This window comes from Ambystoma mexicanum, chromosome 5p (assembly GCF_040938575.1).
Source record: "Ambystoma mexicanum isolate Mex_15411 chromosome 5p, UKY_AmexF1_1, whole genome shotgun sequence".
Lineage (NCBI taxonomy): Eukaryota > Metazoa > Chordata > Amphibia > Caudata > Ambystomatidae > Ambystoma > Ambystoma mexicanum.
In genome coordinates, this window is record NC_090930.1 from 262,408,468 (window position 1) to 262,425,417 (window position 16,950).

Genomic DNA, 16,950 nt, shown 5'->3' on the forward strand with positions numbered 1-16,950 from the left:
GCAGGACGCCAGTAGTCAAAGTGTACTGGCTGACCAAATATTGTGGCTTTTCCAAATACTTTGCTAGCAGATGCAGTATAACACCAGGTACTCTATTTCCCAATGTCACTGTAAAGAATGCACTCCGTGCACAGCTCCTGAGAATCAGATAACATGTTTACCTATGGTATCTGGTCTTTCCATCTAATGCCATTATGCAATTCCATCACATTTTTTCCATCTAAAAACGCTGCATCTAATGCATTTTTGGGGGGTAAAGGGTTAATTTTTGTTTAGGTGCATTACAAAGGGTAAAAAATGGTGGTTGCCCCGCCACCACCCAAAAAAAGAACAAAAAAAATAAAAATAAAAATAAAAATGCATTAGATGTAAAGTTTTTAGATGGAAAACATTTGATGGAATGGCATTAGATGCAATGATTAGATGGAAAGATCATAAACCGTTCAAACCATTATTGTCACAATTAAAACTAAAATCATGACAGCGTCAGAAATGACCCTGCCATGGTTTGTACCTCCCCCACGCCTCTTTGTCACAGGCTCTGGGCGATGACCCTCATTCCTGCACTTTTAAAAGCACATCCCACTTCTGAATACGGGATGTGCTGTTAAATGTGCAGAAACACCTCTCGATCTGCGCAGATGCGCAAAGGGGGGAAACAGATAATCAGATAATACAGACCTGAAGACCTTACTCTGTAAAGAACATGTTGTCAATAGCTGACCACTTCACTCAAATCTAATTCTCTCGCTCTGGAACTTAACACTCTCCTTTTGCCCATATCCATCCCAGCTGCTCTGCTCCCCTCTAAGCCATACATGTTACCCCAGTTTTGTGCTTTATAAATCCTATACATACATACGTAATAATACAGTTATTTCAGAAATACCCAAAAAAATCCATAAAAACACAAACACATATGCAGAATTCATACAGTTCATAAGCATTCATAAAATACCTATCACAAACAAAACACGCTAAGCCACAAAATGAGTAAAAGACAATCATTCAGGTCATAAAAAGTTTCCTTATGTGTAAAGCACCCCTGACCAAAACTAAAAGGGACCAGGAACAATTGTGGGATATTTTGGATAGTGCAACTTGTTATGCCTTGCGACTTGGTCCTTGTTAACGTTCCAGGTATGTCGCAGACATTGCCAACCAACAACTTGATTAAAAGTATAACAAAATCAAGCTCTCACTTTGGAATCAACAAGGTCATAAAGATAGACAATAATCAAATAGCCTCAAAGCATTTAGGTCAAGATCTATCCGTGCCACTCATGGAAACACCTCAGCAAAAAGACAAGATAACGATAACAATAAATGGAATGACACGCCTGTCCTCAACTGAAGGCTCGAGAATCCCTCTCGAGAATCTAACTATGGAAATTAATGAGTGGTCTTGGTTGTCTGAAGTTTTGAACAGCAAGTCCTAGCAATAATGCCAAAAAATAATAGCACAGGACGTGTGCAGTCTTGCATCTTGGAACACCCGTGGTTTCCTGCATCTATTCAATTCAAACTGGCTTGAACAATTACAGATTGTCTGTTTACAGGAAACATGGCTATTGGAAGCCCCGGTTTCCAATGATTTTGAGGTGGCATTAAATCCGGCAATTAAACCTTTAAAGGGTCGTCCTATGGCAGGCTTGCTCACAATGATTAGAAGATGTTCAGGTTGGAGGATTGTTAACTCAACCAATCACAGTCCATTTATTCAGACTACCTCTATAGAATTTCTGGGAGTTTCAGGCACGTGTACCGACTTAATAACGTTGGTAAACACGTATTGGAATCATAAAAGGGCTGGAAAACAAGATTTTATGGATAAAGTTATGGAAATATTGGACTCTCTGTTGGAGGCTTCAGCATGGTCGAACATTATCATTTGTGGCGATCTGAATATTGATTTGTTTCAACCAGCGGATACAGAAAAAAGGGTTTTAATCCAATCATGGACAGAAGAGATGGCTGTACGCAACTTTCAGATGTTAAACGGGAACACGCATAATGACATGCCACCAGCTAAAACTTGGCATCGGGCTAACCTAGCCTCAACAATTGATTACATATTTGTTTCAGAATCCTTACATCCGCGATTAAGCTCACTGACTGTCACAAAGAAAAATGAGAGCGACCATGACATGCTGGTAGTAGAATTTCTAACAAGGCTGAAAGCCTCGAAACCAATGTGGCAGCATAAAGGCCATGCTGAATCAAACAGGTTACGCCTGAGACTAGATCATCTTGAAATTGAAAATCTTACAAGTGAGTACTGTAATGTCAGTAAATCTCTGGAATATGAACAGCTATTGATGCAATTTAAACTCAAAAAGACGGGCTTTACAAACAAGTCCTACGTATGCACTCATTGCTTTGACTTGGAGCTCTTGAAACAAAAGCAATTTCTACGTAGTGTATTAAGACATGCCAAGATGCTAGAAGAACATGCCCGTCTGCAAGTAGCTAAGAATGTGAAACAAAAGTACAAAAATTGGGTAAAATCACATAAGGTCATCATGTTACAAAACAACGCTGAACGAATGTTGAGGATCCTGCAAAATAAAAACACAAATGACTTCTGGTGCCTTATTAATAACTTGCACGCTCCCCAAAACGCGATTCAAGCATGCATGGTGTCAGAAGCTGATTGGATAGCGCATTTTGGAGCTTTGTACTATTCATCTGAGTCCTCCGAAACTCCAGTAAAAGAAATGTCTATACCGTGGGACTTAGAATTTCCAAAAGAAGACATAGTAGATGTCATCAAAAAAGCAAAAAATTCACGAGCACCTGGCCCTGATGGGCTCACAAATTTTACATCAAACAGTTCCCAGATATATGGGCTGGATTTTATGATACTCTTTTTAAAAGGATAGTCCAAAACTGCGAGACGCCTAAATCGTGGAAGTGTGCGATCATCGTACCCATCTTTAAAAAGGGCGATAGATCCAACCCGAAAAACTACCGGCCTGTCGCATTGTTGGACGCGTTAGGTACAATCTATGCCACGATGTTACAGAAAAAATGACTAGCTTGGTGGATAACATCATCCCATGTGGACATACGCCAGTCAGGTTTTGTAAAGAAGGTGGGATGTTCGCTGAATCTATTATTGCTAAATATAATCAAAATGGAGGCCATTAAATTAAATACAAATGTGTATTTAGCATTCATAGATTTCGCGTATGCATTTGACACCATTGACAGAATGCTCCTGTGGGCTAAACTGAGGAAGTGGGGGTGACCGCTGGATTTAGCTGCGGCAATCAGAGAACTCCAAGCTATTTCTCTTGGATCAATCTGGCCTTCTATCTGCCTCCATCAACACTTTTAAAGGAGTAAAACAGGGCTGTCCCTTGGCCACAACAATATTCAGTCTCTTCATCTCTGACATAGGCGACGCAATCAACAAGGTCAAGTCCTTCCCGCCAAAAGTCGCCAACACACACTTAAGCTGGCTGCTTTATGCAGATGATCTGATTGCCATGGATGTGACTCCGATCGGGTTGCAAAGAAAATTAAATGCGGTGCAACGATACGTCACATCCAACAAGCTAACGATTAACACAAAGAAATGCGAAATATTGGTCCTACAGAATCTGAATGGTGGTGGCGTGTGAAACAGAAAAAACATAAAATGGTCCTTAGGACAAGAAACGCTTCAAATCTCTCAAACTGTCAAATATCTTGGGATGACAATAAGTTCTACTATAAATGACGGGCCCTGGCTTGCAGAAACCAAACAGAAATGTAACCAACTAGCAAGCCAGGCATTAATAATTCATAAGAAGTTTGGCAAATTTTCTTCACGCCCCGTCTTGTCTTTTTGTCACCAGAAGGTCATCCCGGTTGTGACTTACGGGGCAGAAAACGCCCTTGGTTGTCCACATGAGACCTGGGCCTCTTTAGAAAATTGTTTCTGGACCAAGGTTCTATCCCTTCCTAGGGGTGTGAAGACGTCATGTATAAGGTATGAGCTTGCTTTAATATCGATACAGGCTAGAATATGTTGGAGTCTGTTGAATCTTTATAGAAAGACCTGTACTCATGCGCAGATTCCACAATTCGAGATCTTTCATGATGTCTTACCCGCTAAATTGTTAATATGTGGATAAACAGATGTGAGGCAATTGTAAATAAATATGACATCAAAGCCGACATGCTCCAGGAGAACCCAGAAGCATCCAAGCTTAAAATATGGCTTATAGACTGGGATGAAACTTGTGTGGAGAGATCGGCCACCAGTCGAATGGGCGACGCTCCATTAGAGGCACGTGCGTTTAACACTCTCCAGAACTATGTCACACTATTTCCTGACCCGCAGGCACGTCGACTTTTTATGTTGTTCAGACTGATCGGCTTCGTCTGTGGAAAGGTTATGATCATTTGACACCTGAATGTAGGCTGTGCTTTTGTACAAAGGAATCACTTAAACATGTAGTGCTATTTTGTACTAAATTAAGATCTGAGAGGACAATTCATCTGGGCCCCTGGAGCCTAAACCATCCATCCTTGTGTGCAGATGAATGGTGGAAGCTGATGTTTCAAAGAACTGATGTGAAACTAATATTCCCGTTAACACGGCTGTTGAAAATAATTGAAACACGTTTGACACCAACAGAAGGAATTCTCCTCCCAAACAGTAATGTTGGCTGAAATAACATGTTGATGTTAGACGTGTGAGATATTGACATGGATGGCCTATTGGAATTTGTTTGTTGGAGTTTGTGATATGACATATGCTAATACGTGGGTGTTTATGCTGCACATATTTTAAAGGTTTGTAAAAACCAATAAAATTAATTTAAAAAAAAAATGTCGCAGATTAGTGAGAAATGGTCGGAGGAGCCAATTATCCCAACCTCCGTGGTTCAATAATTCAAAAAGTTTTCTCACATGTTGAAAGCGCCACAATTGAATTTGATTGTCACAATTTTGTTGTTTACTTTTTTTATCCAAAAAAAAAAGCATAATAGAATGAGTGCCCTTTAACTGTGACACGTGTTTCGGCTTAGAACTCAGACTTTTTGAAAACATACATATATCCTTCATCCCCATTACATTCCAATGCTTGATACTTTATTCTTTGGACCTGTCCAGTGCGGGTATGAAGTTGTGTGGGCTTAACAATCCCTCCTTCTTGGTCGTCTTCAGTTTCACGCATCTGCCATGTGCACATAATTATCACTGTAGACCTCCTCCCCTTCATCCCCCCATTGGACACGAGTTGTGTTAGGCAAAAAGTGCAAGAGGCAAACAAGCCGAGCGTTTGCGTTAGTTTAGCCAAGCACTGTTTTAGTAATCCATTCATTCTCACAGCCAAACCATGTGTCTGCGGCCGGTAGACATTGCATAGTTTATGTCGTATCCCCAAAAGGCAGTTAATTCCTTAATCAAATCAAGTGCTGACTGTGATGCTGGAAATGCATTGGAGGGACAGGGCCTCCATGTCCTTGTCCTGTACCCCTTTCATGCTATTAATGTTATTTACACTCTCATTCACTCTTGGATGACCCAGAACTCCATGGCCTTCAACACTGATAAAACAGAGATTCTTATTGTCGCTTCTGGCTATATGTTAAAAAACCTCTCTGCTGAATACACAGCTCTCCTGATTTCTAGCGTTTCTAATCCCGTGGTTCACACCATAAAAACGCTTGGTGTTACCATTGATGCTAAACTTACCATGAGACCTCATGTGGCCAAGAATTGAGCCTCATGTGGTTGAATTAATAAACAAATTGGTTCTTTGCATCCTTTTCTGTCTGTTAACAATATGTCGATCCTACCCTCATCTTTGGTTGACTCAAGGCTAGATTATTGTAACAGTCTCTTATCAGGCACTGCCCAATCCAATTTAGCTGCCCTTCTGATTACTCAAAATGGTGCGGTTAGAGCATTGCTGGGTCTTTCAAGACGGCATTCTATTACTGAAGCCAGACAGAAACTGCACTGGTTGCCCATTAAGCACCAGATTTCGTTCGAAATCCTTACACTTACTTTTAAATGTCTGAATGCTGTAAATCCCAACTACCTCACTGAGCGTATTCAGCGTTATGTACCAGTGCAACCTTTTAGGTCACACGAACAGGCTAGGCTTAGTCAGCCCAGATTTCGCCTGGCCATATTCGGGAAAACCAGGTTTGATGTTGTGGCTCCCTTTCTGTGGAACTTAATTCCTTTGCACCTCAAGCTTTCCATCTCACTGGATGATTTCAAAAAGAAGCTTAAGACCTTTCTTTTTACATCATTTTAGAGCTTTCTCTTCTTGTTCCAGATTCCTGCACTTTCACTTATGACTGTTTGTCTTGTCTATGTTTTATGTGCGCCTTGAGGCTGCGGGCGTTTAGGCACGTTAACAAGAATTCAAATAAATAAATAAAAATGATTTGTGTTCTGTGTTATTTTCTGCACATGAGTCCATGTGGGACTCCTGGCAGTGCAGCTCTTCCTCTTTTTGGTTGTGGTGAACAGAAACCCTTTGGATATCCTTATGGCACCCATGGGTGAGGGTACAACACTGTAGGATAAAACACTCTACTCCTAATGTATGTTTCTGGGCACCTGTGTGTGCCCCACAGAGCAGGGTATGGGCTGGTGGCATCTCCATGTTGAATTTGACAGGTGCATTGAGTATCCTCCATTTTGGGGTACCCAGGCCCTGCCATAGGAATCAGTGGATTTCTTATATGAGACAAGATGGCCCCTATGGCCTATTGGTGTCTATAACCCGTTACCTTGTTTTCCCGAAGATCTGGGAAGCCCTGACTCTGTCCCTCCCCCTGACTGGCTGTTGGGTGGAATAACCGTATATGGTATTGTGGGGAAGTCCAGGCCAGACTGGCTGGAGCCTTCCCAGTGACTGTATGTTGTGGGTACACCCTTGGAGTGGGACCTGGGTGAATGGAGTTAGTGACCAATATGCACTTCATGTTATGGGTGTCTGGTTTCTGGTGTGTGACACTATGAATGAGACAGCCCTGCCCGAAACTGGTATGCATGCAGTGTGGTGTGCTGAAAGGCTGGGTGATTGCCCAATCCACATTTCTTGTTGTGAGTGTCTGGATGGAAATGAATGGCCTGAATGCACTGTGAGCCTGATTGGCTGCCTGCCTGCCTGCCTGAATGCCCTTCTGAATGATTGGCTGCCTGAGCCTGCCTCAGCAGTGTGAATGGGAGACAGAACAGTATATCTGGGAACCTCTTACGTACCAGAATTGTTCAGAAGCTGAAGTCGAAAATTGATGCTTAACTTTGAAGCCCAGCTGGAAGAAGAAGGTTTTGCTGCTGCTTGCCATCAACGCAATCCGAAAGCTGTCGATTCTTCAAGGACTGATCCAAAGTGGCCTGGCTAGGAGACCTCTTCCCGAGCTACGAGGGACCATCATGCAAAAGCTTATCTTCACCGAGGTACCCTGGAAGCCAGTTATGAAAGACTGTTGACAGGAGACAGGGTCCACCGAAGAATCCTCAAGTGAAGCACCCGGACATCTAGGTCATCGAGGTACACTGTCGGTGACCGTGGTTTGGAGGATTGGTGTAACCGCTGGAATCCAGTCGAGTTGTATTGCCTAGAAGTGGGGACAGCTTGACTCTGTGCTGCTGACGGCCAGAGCGCAACACTCCACCTTTGCCTAAGACACTTTGAAACAAAGGACTCCCTTGCCATCACCGTCTACCGCTTTGTCCCACCGGAGAAAATCAAGGTCGTTGAAGAACTGAGAATCCGCCAGTGGATTTCCCGCCACCCGAAGTCCACAAAGACGCCGATGAAGATCCAAATGCCAGCCGTGGTTGCGTCCCGATCGTCGACGCCAATGCTGACACCCAACGCCCGCTGTCAGGCCTATGTTCTTAATCGAGTCATCGTTGCAGCAACAAACTCTTTTGATCGAGGACTCTCGATGCTAAGGTTCACATTCTTCAAGGACTATCAACGCCCTGTGGCTCCTGATTTAAAGAGAGTTCACCCTTGAGGGATCTGTCGATGAACCGTTGATGAAACTCTGCTCAGCTCATGTACATTGGGGTAGTTGAACATTTTAGCAGGCAACAAGACTATTTTAAACATATATGGACGGTGCTTGTTGATACACTTTATTTACAGGTTGCCCAGGTGGGGGATCCTCACACAGAACTGTGTCTTGGTAGGGACAAAGTATTCTGCCATTGTTTAACCTAACTTGTTTTCCTTCCTATGTCTGATGTTGATTCACTTTAATATTTGATTTGTATGCCATTGAAACTGTCAGCATTTGGTGCATTTTAAAGGAGGCAAGATTTAACTGGGACACCACATAGATATTGTACATAATTGCCATTAGATTTGCCCAAGCACGAAGTGTGTTATTGATTGTGTATATATATTGAACCTTATTTATGTAAAGAACTGTGTTATCACATAACATAGTGTGAGGACATTCCTTTGTGTGGGCTTGGGAACTACACTGTACTTAAGGACCAGCCCGCATCACCTTCTGAGAACTTAAGCCTTAGTTGCTCGTCCGTTGCTACCAACAATAGAGAACCTTGGCTGGGGTGCTCTGTGCTCCTACTCTGCCATATAGAGGGCAGGAGTACAGATACTCCCCTCCAGTCTTTACACTGACCATTGTCAGAACGAATTTCTTGGCACCTTGGGAACACCTCCCGCACCAGGAATTTTGCAACTGAGCAGGATGTCATTATGTGCACATGGACTAGCCTCAAGCCAATGTGTACATGAACATACAACCGTAATCTTGTACCTATAAGACATAGTCAATATGCAAGTGCCGGAAGGGCACAATAATATTCCTTGTACTACTTTCAAAGTGTGACATGGCAGAAATGTCTGGCAAACCATACAATTATATACAAATTCAGACACATACTCGTACAAATTGGGCACAGACCAGTCCTCACTAATCCCTGCAACCACATGCTCTTTTGACAAGTGGGCTGGGTAGTGGACCTGTTCCAGAGCCACAGTTAATATCTTTTTTGGTATTACCACTGCTGTGCCGCCAAATTAAATCTGTTGGTTTCAGAGAGCATACCCTTGTCTTCCATAGCGATTTTTTCCTCATTTGGTGCTTCCCCCTGCAATTCGATTATGTGCACTATTGGGGTTGCAATAAAGCTTTCTGATGGCTCATCTTCTCCTTTGTCTTTTTGTTTTATCAGGGCTACAAGTGGTATTTTTCCTCCTCACTAGGGAGGAGGACATGTGATCCTTCTAGCAGATATACTGCTTCTTTGGCTGCTCTGACTACATTTTTGTTACCCAATTAAATAAAATGTTGCCCGCCCGTATGTGCCTTACACTTTATTATTGCCAATTCTACTGGGAGTGGCAGCATTTCCAATAATTCACAAAACATTCTGCATTTTGTACTGGTGTCCATCACTTCGTCTGAATCCTCTCCTTCCCCGGCTTCCCAACCCCGAATGTACAGTGGATGTTATTTATGTAGAGCCAGAAAACATATTTCCTGCATGCCCTTCTGATATGTTGAGCACCTCTATTAACACCACCAATTATGTTGCTTGTGCAGAGTAGTGTGCTGGCAGACGTGTTTGACAAAAAAATGATAAATTCTCCCTCCTTGTGAATTCTGTGCCTGTGCCTCACTACTGCAGACCCAGAGGGCCTCTGTCCAGTATTTGGGTTGATACTTGAGCTTCCATCAATGAATAGCATGCCCCCCCTTTCAATCACTTCCTCTTTTTACCAGAGGGTTCCATTCACTGCTGTCCATAGATGCAACCCAATCATGTATGTAATCTTCCTCAGTTGGTTTTGCAATGAATTCTGCTGGGTTTATTTTCCTGCATCTTCGCACCGATATTGCAGGGTTCGCAAGTATAAACTTGTACCCATATGATCTCTCAGTTGTCAATGTTGATTTGGTCCTTTCTAGTATCACGAACAGTGCATGTTCCACATACAAAATTACTGGGCACCCCATTGCTAGTATTGATGCTTTCTCAATTGCGAAAGCAGCAGCCGCAAGTGCCTTTTCACAAGGAAAGTGTCCCTGCATCAGGGGGTCAAGCGAACCACTGTAGTAAGCCTGTTGCTTGTGACCCTGTCCCTTCTTTTGTGTCAGCACTGCGGTCATGAATTTGCTGTCTGAGTGAGAAAACAAGTGAAACCTCTCTTTATATTTGGGTGTAGCTAGTACTGGTACATGTGCTAACTCATGTTTGAGTTCATCAAAATTCTCATTCATTTCTGCATTCCATTTTATGTTGCTTTTTTTTCTGAACTTCCTTAATTGCTTGGGGAAGCAGCCTAGTGTAAGTAATCAAAAATCCATGCCCTGCAGTAATTGCATAACCCTAGGAACTGCTTTATTTCTTTTACCGTTTTTGGTCGGGGCATTTTATGTATTGCCTCCGTCCTTTGTGATGTTATTTTCCTCCCATCTGCAGATACAATCTGCCCCAAATAAACTACTTCCTTTTGAAAATACTGCAGTTTCTCTTTGTCCACTGTATATTCTTTTTCAGCCAGTATCGTCAGTAATATCCTTGAGTCCTTTCTACACTTGTCTTCTGTCAGGCTGCACACCAAAAGGTCATCCACGTATTGTATCACAGTGTTTTCTACTTGCAAATAGCTCAAATCCATCTGTATTACCCTGTTAAATATGCTGTGTCCCTCAAAGTACCATAGAGGCATTCTGGTGTGTTTGAACCTCCTCCCGTGATACGTAAACACGGTGAAATACCTAGAATCAGGATGCAGGGCGATAAAGAAGAAGGCACACTTCTACTGTGAAGTATTGTGCCTCTCTTGGGATGTTACAGAAAATTATTGCAGGGCTTGGAACCAGAGGATTTTCTGCCTCTATAATGTTAAGAGGGCACAAATCCTGTACAAATCGCTATGCCCCTCCTTTAGATTTTTTGATCGGATAAATTGCTGTGTTGCATGGTGAGGTAGACTCCTGTATAATGTCTTGCTGCCATAGGGCATGCAATGTCTCATATATGCCTTCATCTGCTTCTCGTGAAAGGGGGTATTGCTTTACTCGTGGCAGAAGTGCTCCTTCCTTATCTTAATGTGAATTTCCCCCGCCCCTTTTAGTATACCCACATCATGATGCCCTGTTGTCCATAAACTCTTTGATATTTTCTCAAGATCCATGCATGTATTTTGACTCTTTTCTCACCAATTGTGTCATATGGGGTACTGCTCTTTCCTTTATCTGCACTGGACAGGGTATACTCAGCTGAAACGCCATCTCCCCCTCCTCTCCATCTAGTGTGGCAAACAACTCTGCATCAGTCACTCCTGTCAGTGTTAGCGTATCGATCGCCATTCCATGTGGTTGTCATCTGTAGCAAACAATATAATCATGTCTTTTCTCACTACCACGTCCTCCAAGTATAGTAGTGTGTATGTGCCTAATGTAACTTTGGAGGGGAATTGTTATCTGAAGAATAATTCATTTGACAGTTGAAAAACCTTCCCCTGTATCCCTGGTATCCATCCTAGCAGCACCTGTACCCCATACAAGAACCTCTGTGTGAGTGTGGGTATCCTTCTCAATGTGCTGTGTGCTTAGTAGGTTTGTATCAGCACTGCCACCCTGGTTGGTGCACACCATCCCTTTCTCCGAGGGTGAAATTGTGCCGTTCAATTTGCTGAAAAAATCTCTCATCAATATGTTGATGGCCGTGTCTTTTGAATACAATACTCCTGTCTAATGAGGCACCTTTTCTGCCCCAATCTCATCACATTCCAATGTGTGAGTGTCTGCGCTGGTGCCTGTAACACGCTTGCCATGCCCTGTGCTAATGCTACCCCTAGGGTCAATCCTTACCTTTGCGTAGGCATGACCTGCGTCTGCATGGAGTGCATGTGCATCTGTTGCTGCAGCACCATTTGTGCCTGGTGCGGTTGTAAGTATTCCTGTATGTATTGCAGTTGTGGCTTAATTCCGTCTTGTTGTCCTGTTTGTGGGCATGTTCGTGCAAAGTGACCAAAATTCACACAAACAAAGCATTGTCCTCCAAATAGGGGCCCCATTCCCCTATATCCAAATCTCCTTCCCTGTGGGTAGCGTTAGGGAGAATTGTCAAGAATGTGCTAATTTCCCTTACCTTTTGAGACCTCCAGCAACTTTGCTGGATTTCCATGATTTTAATTTTTACTTGGAAAGAGTGTGAGCCTTTTTTTCCCACTCTTTTATGTATTTTGATGTCTGTTTTCCTTTTGTGTTCTTGGATATGTTCTTGGATATGGATATGGAGTTTAAAACAACTCCATGGGCATCATCTTTTTCTTGTGTGTCACAAAGCACCTTGAGTGCAGTGGCACAGGAATGTCTTTCAGACTTCCCAAGGTTTAAATACCTTCTCTGGGACTGACTTCTGTCTCCCAGAGCATGTAAAGTTAAATTGACTTTACTAGTCTTTTTAAATTTACAGACCCAGCACACACTAACTTCCTATAGAGTGCTGGAGGGGTTGCCTAGCATCCCCTGAGTCTAAACACTCATGTAACAGTCAAATGTTACCCTTTTCTACTTGAAATGTCTGGTGGCAGTGGATCTTAACAAACTACCATGATTTTTCCCAACCGGGAACACTGGTAGCTAAAGACCGGGTCAGCCATGTTTTTCAATATGGCGCCAAAGACCTATCTGTGGAAACAGACTCTGATCGACTTTTTTCGCTGTTTCTTTTAGAATAGGTTCTTGTTGTGTTTAACTCTGTGCGCCAAGCCTGGTTTGGTCCCTTTGTTCATTGGCCTTTGGCAGGCTTCAGTGCTGAAGCCCTCCTCTGGCACCTGAGTGTCTGGGGTGGACAGGATGTGAGGGAGGTGCCCAAAACTCCCTGTGCTTAGTCGCCTAGGAGATCTGAAAGCACTCTGGCGTGATTGGCCGGCTGGCTGTCTGGCAAGGACAGCCACCCTGCTGTGTGAGGGACAGCCATGCTGGAATGAATGGAGAAAAACTGTTTAAAAGCAGGCCCTTGGGACTTGGAAAGCAGAGTCGACCACTGGAACGAAAGAACCGAAGACGAGCTGAAGGAAGAAGACTGCTGCAACCCCAGGTCCACTGGTGAAGCCCTACTGCAGGTCTGAATTGCCTGAAACTCCATGGACGGAGAAGCCCTTCAAGGTTAACTTCTTCCCTTGAGTTTGGTGGGAACAACCAACTCGCAAGTCACCTGGACACCGTTCCAACACTGGTCGAATTTTCTTCAGAGTGCTGTTGAAAACCAGATAGCCAGTGGGAAGGATACCTGTTTGTGGTCTTTAAGGCACTCACACCTTAAACCAACGTTTTGCCAAACTTGTGGCCTCTTCCCTGGGCATTGCAGGAACCTCCCAATGTCCTCCTTCTTGTCCCCTCGACTAAAGCTCAGGAATAGCGACATGTGCAGGACCTGCCAGGAACAACTGCCTCAGCTACAGCTCTTCTTCATTTAAAAGGTACTGTGTAAGTGCGGTCCAGAACTCAGTTTGGCCGCAGTGAAAGTTTGTGAAACTTTCCCAACTTTGAAGGCTTGTCCTTCCCTAAACCAACATCTAACTTTTCATCTGACCAACTACTTCTAAAAATCGTGGCAAAGACTTAACCATTTACTACCAGAACTGTGCTATCCTATCCAAGACTCTGAACCATTGACTTTGGCCCAGGCCTATTTAATTGAATTGCTGGTAGTAGTGAACTGAAACTATTTGCCCTACCTCTGAAAGTATTTGTGCTTTTGATTCTTTTAACCTTGTCTTTTTACCCCTTTTTAAAGTAACTGAAGTGCCATTTTGCTCCCACTTCAGGGGAGCTGAACATGTTCAGAAACTGATTGGTTGTGTATTGTAGTATATTATATTGTGATATTGAGCTGATGTTGCTAGTGGAATGTCTTCCAACTGACGGTGTAAATAAATGTATATTCTTGTACCAAGAAACCTTGAGCAAGTGTTTGTTTGAATCACTGTGATTGCTAGTCCTTTGCGTAACCTCTTGTACTGCTCACTTTATTCTTGAGATAAGTCTGGCTGCTCTGTCACTGCTACCACATGACCTTATAGTACAGGCTTGTACCAAAAGTTACATTTTACTGACACTTGTTGTCTTAATTGTGTGTAGTGTTCCCAAAGGGTACTGCATGTGATTCTGCCTAACAAGAAGTATCCCCTTCCCATCTGATAATGTCCCATGTATGGGCTTACGCCCTATGTGTGTGCGAATACAGGCTGCTGGTTGTTTATAAAGCCAGGCTGCTACTGTAACCGCTGCGTCCCCCACTGCTGATTGTACGCTACTCGTGTGCATCCCCCTAGTGGTACTGTCACTGCTACTGGGAGCCCCCTTGTTGGGTGGGTGGAACGTCTACTAGTCCTGTGAGCACTGCTCCTTCCATGCTTATGTTTGCTACTTTTTTCTGCACAAGTTTATTTTCTGCTCTTACTGCATTGTCTACTGTCTCTTTGTCTTTTTCCTGTGCCCGGTGAAGCCCTGCTGCAGTGCTGAAGCTCCACATCTCTAATCGACTAGAGAAGCCCGGAAAGGATGACTTCTCCCTCTGGGTTGGTGGGACCAATCAACCTCAAAGCAAACTTGCCTAGAACCCCTCTCCCTGCTGGCTGTACTTCCTGGCTGCTGCTGGATCCGAGTGCCGGTTCAGAAACACCAGAATCAAGTGCATAATTTTTAAGCAAATAATATGGATAGTGGGATCGATATAGGTTTCTGTGCGCTCTTGACCACTCTCAAAGTTAAAAATAATTATAAGATTCAAAATCGGCATCGGGCACCCCACTCCCCACAAATCACACACAATGATTTGAGATGAATAAACAAAGAGATTAGAGATCCAGGAGGACAACTTGCGCTCAGGTTTGTGATTAATTTGTAACCCAATTACAGTATCACACAGTTCTATAGCATACAGTATGTGGTTTATTCCACATATTTGTACAGCAACACAGCCATTTCTAAGCAGGCCAGAGCTCCAGGAGATCCCAAGGACTCTCCCGAAGCAGGACTACCCAAGCCCGAGGCATCTCACCAGAGTGCTGCACTCCAGAAGCGAGGGGAGCCCATCAAGTGTCCGAGATCCGCAGTGGTGCTATTGACCGGTAGCTGAAACCGCAAAGTGCCGCTGAATTGAGAAGAGCTCTTTGCTGCCACCAACATTCGGACCACAGTGCAGAAGTCCTCAGATGGCCTCCCTCGTGTCCCACGACTGAGGCCCAAGAACACAGGATCTGCAGGACTGCAACAGGAACAGAAGCCAGCTTAAATCTCTTCTTCCAAGCAAAGGTAATGTGTTAACTAAAGGGGTGCTTACCGTTTTTGTGTGTAGCTTGTTCGTTCTCACAGGAGATTTACAGTAGCTGATTTTTCTGCAGAGTTGCTTGTAGCTTTGCTTTTCACAAGTCTTACGGCTCGTGTCCCAACAGTGATTCTTTCTACAAACATTGTGGAAGACTTTTGTGCTATCTTCCAGAAGTGCCTCGCTCCCCTAGACTTTGCTCAATTGACTTTGGCTGCCCTGGCTCCCGGCAGACATCTGACCCTTTCACTTTGTGTTTGTCTGTCCCTCAAAAAGTCATACATCCATTACTTGTATTGCTGGGAAAATGGTTAACCTATATTTAATTGGGGAATTGTGAAAGTGCTTACCTGTTCAGGAGAACTTGTTAACCTTTCTTTCCTTCCCTAACCTCTTTTCCTTTTGTGCCATAACTCCAGTATTGCATTGAGTATCAAAGTGATATATCAATGTCCACAGTGTCCTAGCTATTGAAGTCACATGAGGATGTAGGAAGTGTCTGAGTGCCATCCCAAAAGGGGATCCACTTACTTAACTGAAACTGAAGGAGTGTATTTTTTAAGTGTATTTTTTTGTTGCATCTGGCCCTTTCTAAATAAAGCATAATTAATGTGACTGTTAAATTAATAAATAATTGTAATAAGAAATCCTAAGTATAGGTGTTATTTGAATACGTGTCACTGTGAATACCTATGTCGCATCCCTACAGCTCACATGTACCCCTCTTCAGATAGGCCTATCTGCTCAGTCACTCTACCAACTTGTGTAGTACAGGCATATACCAAAGGTTGGATTCCCTATTGCCAAGAGGACAAGGCTGATGTAGTATCCCACAGGGTTACTACATACAATCTTGCCTAACACTGGTGGCAGGCTGTGAGGATTTGTGTAGAGTTGTTACATTAAGTGTTTCTGTGCTTGTGTTCAACTAAACCTCCACAAGGCTAAGCTCCATCAGAAAGCGAAAAATCAATTGTAACATGCCAAATATGGATAACGTCAGTCAGGAAGTCCTGATCCTTCTAACAGAAGATCAACTGAAAGAAATATGTAAAGTCAAGAATCTTACTGTAAAAGGAAAGATTCATGAGTTGATTACAAGGTTGTTAAATCACCAAGGTTTGGGTAGTAGTCCCTCAACACCTATTAACCCAGAAAATGTGGACAATGATGATGAGGGTGATAGAATAGGGTCAGTAGAAGTAGAAGAGTCTCAGGATGAGGATCTGTCTTTATCACAACCTGCCTTACTACTCAGCCTGTTTCCACTGAGACCCAACCAGGTCCAACACTGAGTCCAGAATATATTGCTCTTGAGTTAAAGAGAATAGAATTGGAAACCAAATGATTAGATGCTCAACGAGAAGCCAAACATCAAGACATCAGAATCAGGGAATTGAAATGCAGCATGAAAAAGATATGCAAAGACTGTCTCTTGAATCTGTTTCCTCCCAAGTGTCCTCTAGGTCTTCCAGTCCGAAGAGGCGTTGCCTGCCCAAAGAAGCAGTGAGTACATATGATGTGAAGAATGATATTTTGGTTTGCTTGAGTGCTTTTGAATACAATCATGAGAGTCAGGGAATCCAAGGGAATGAGTTCATTCATTGGCTTTTGTCTAGGATACCCCAAAGTGCTGCTGATGCTATACTGGAGTTGAGTGTCCCT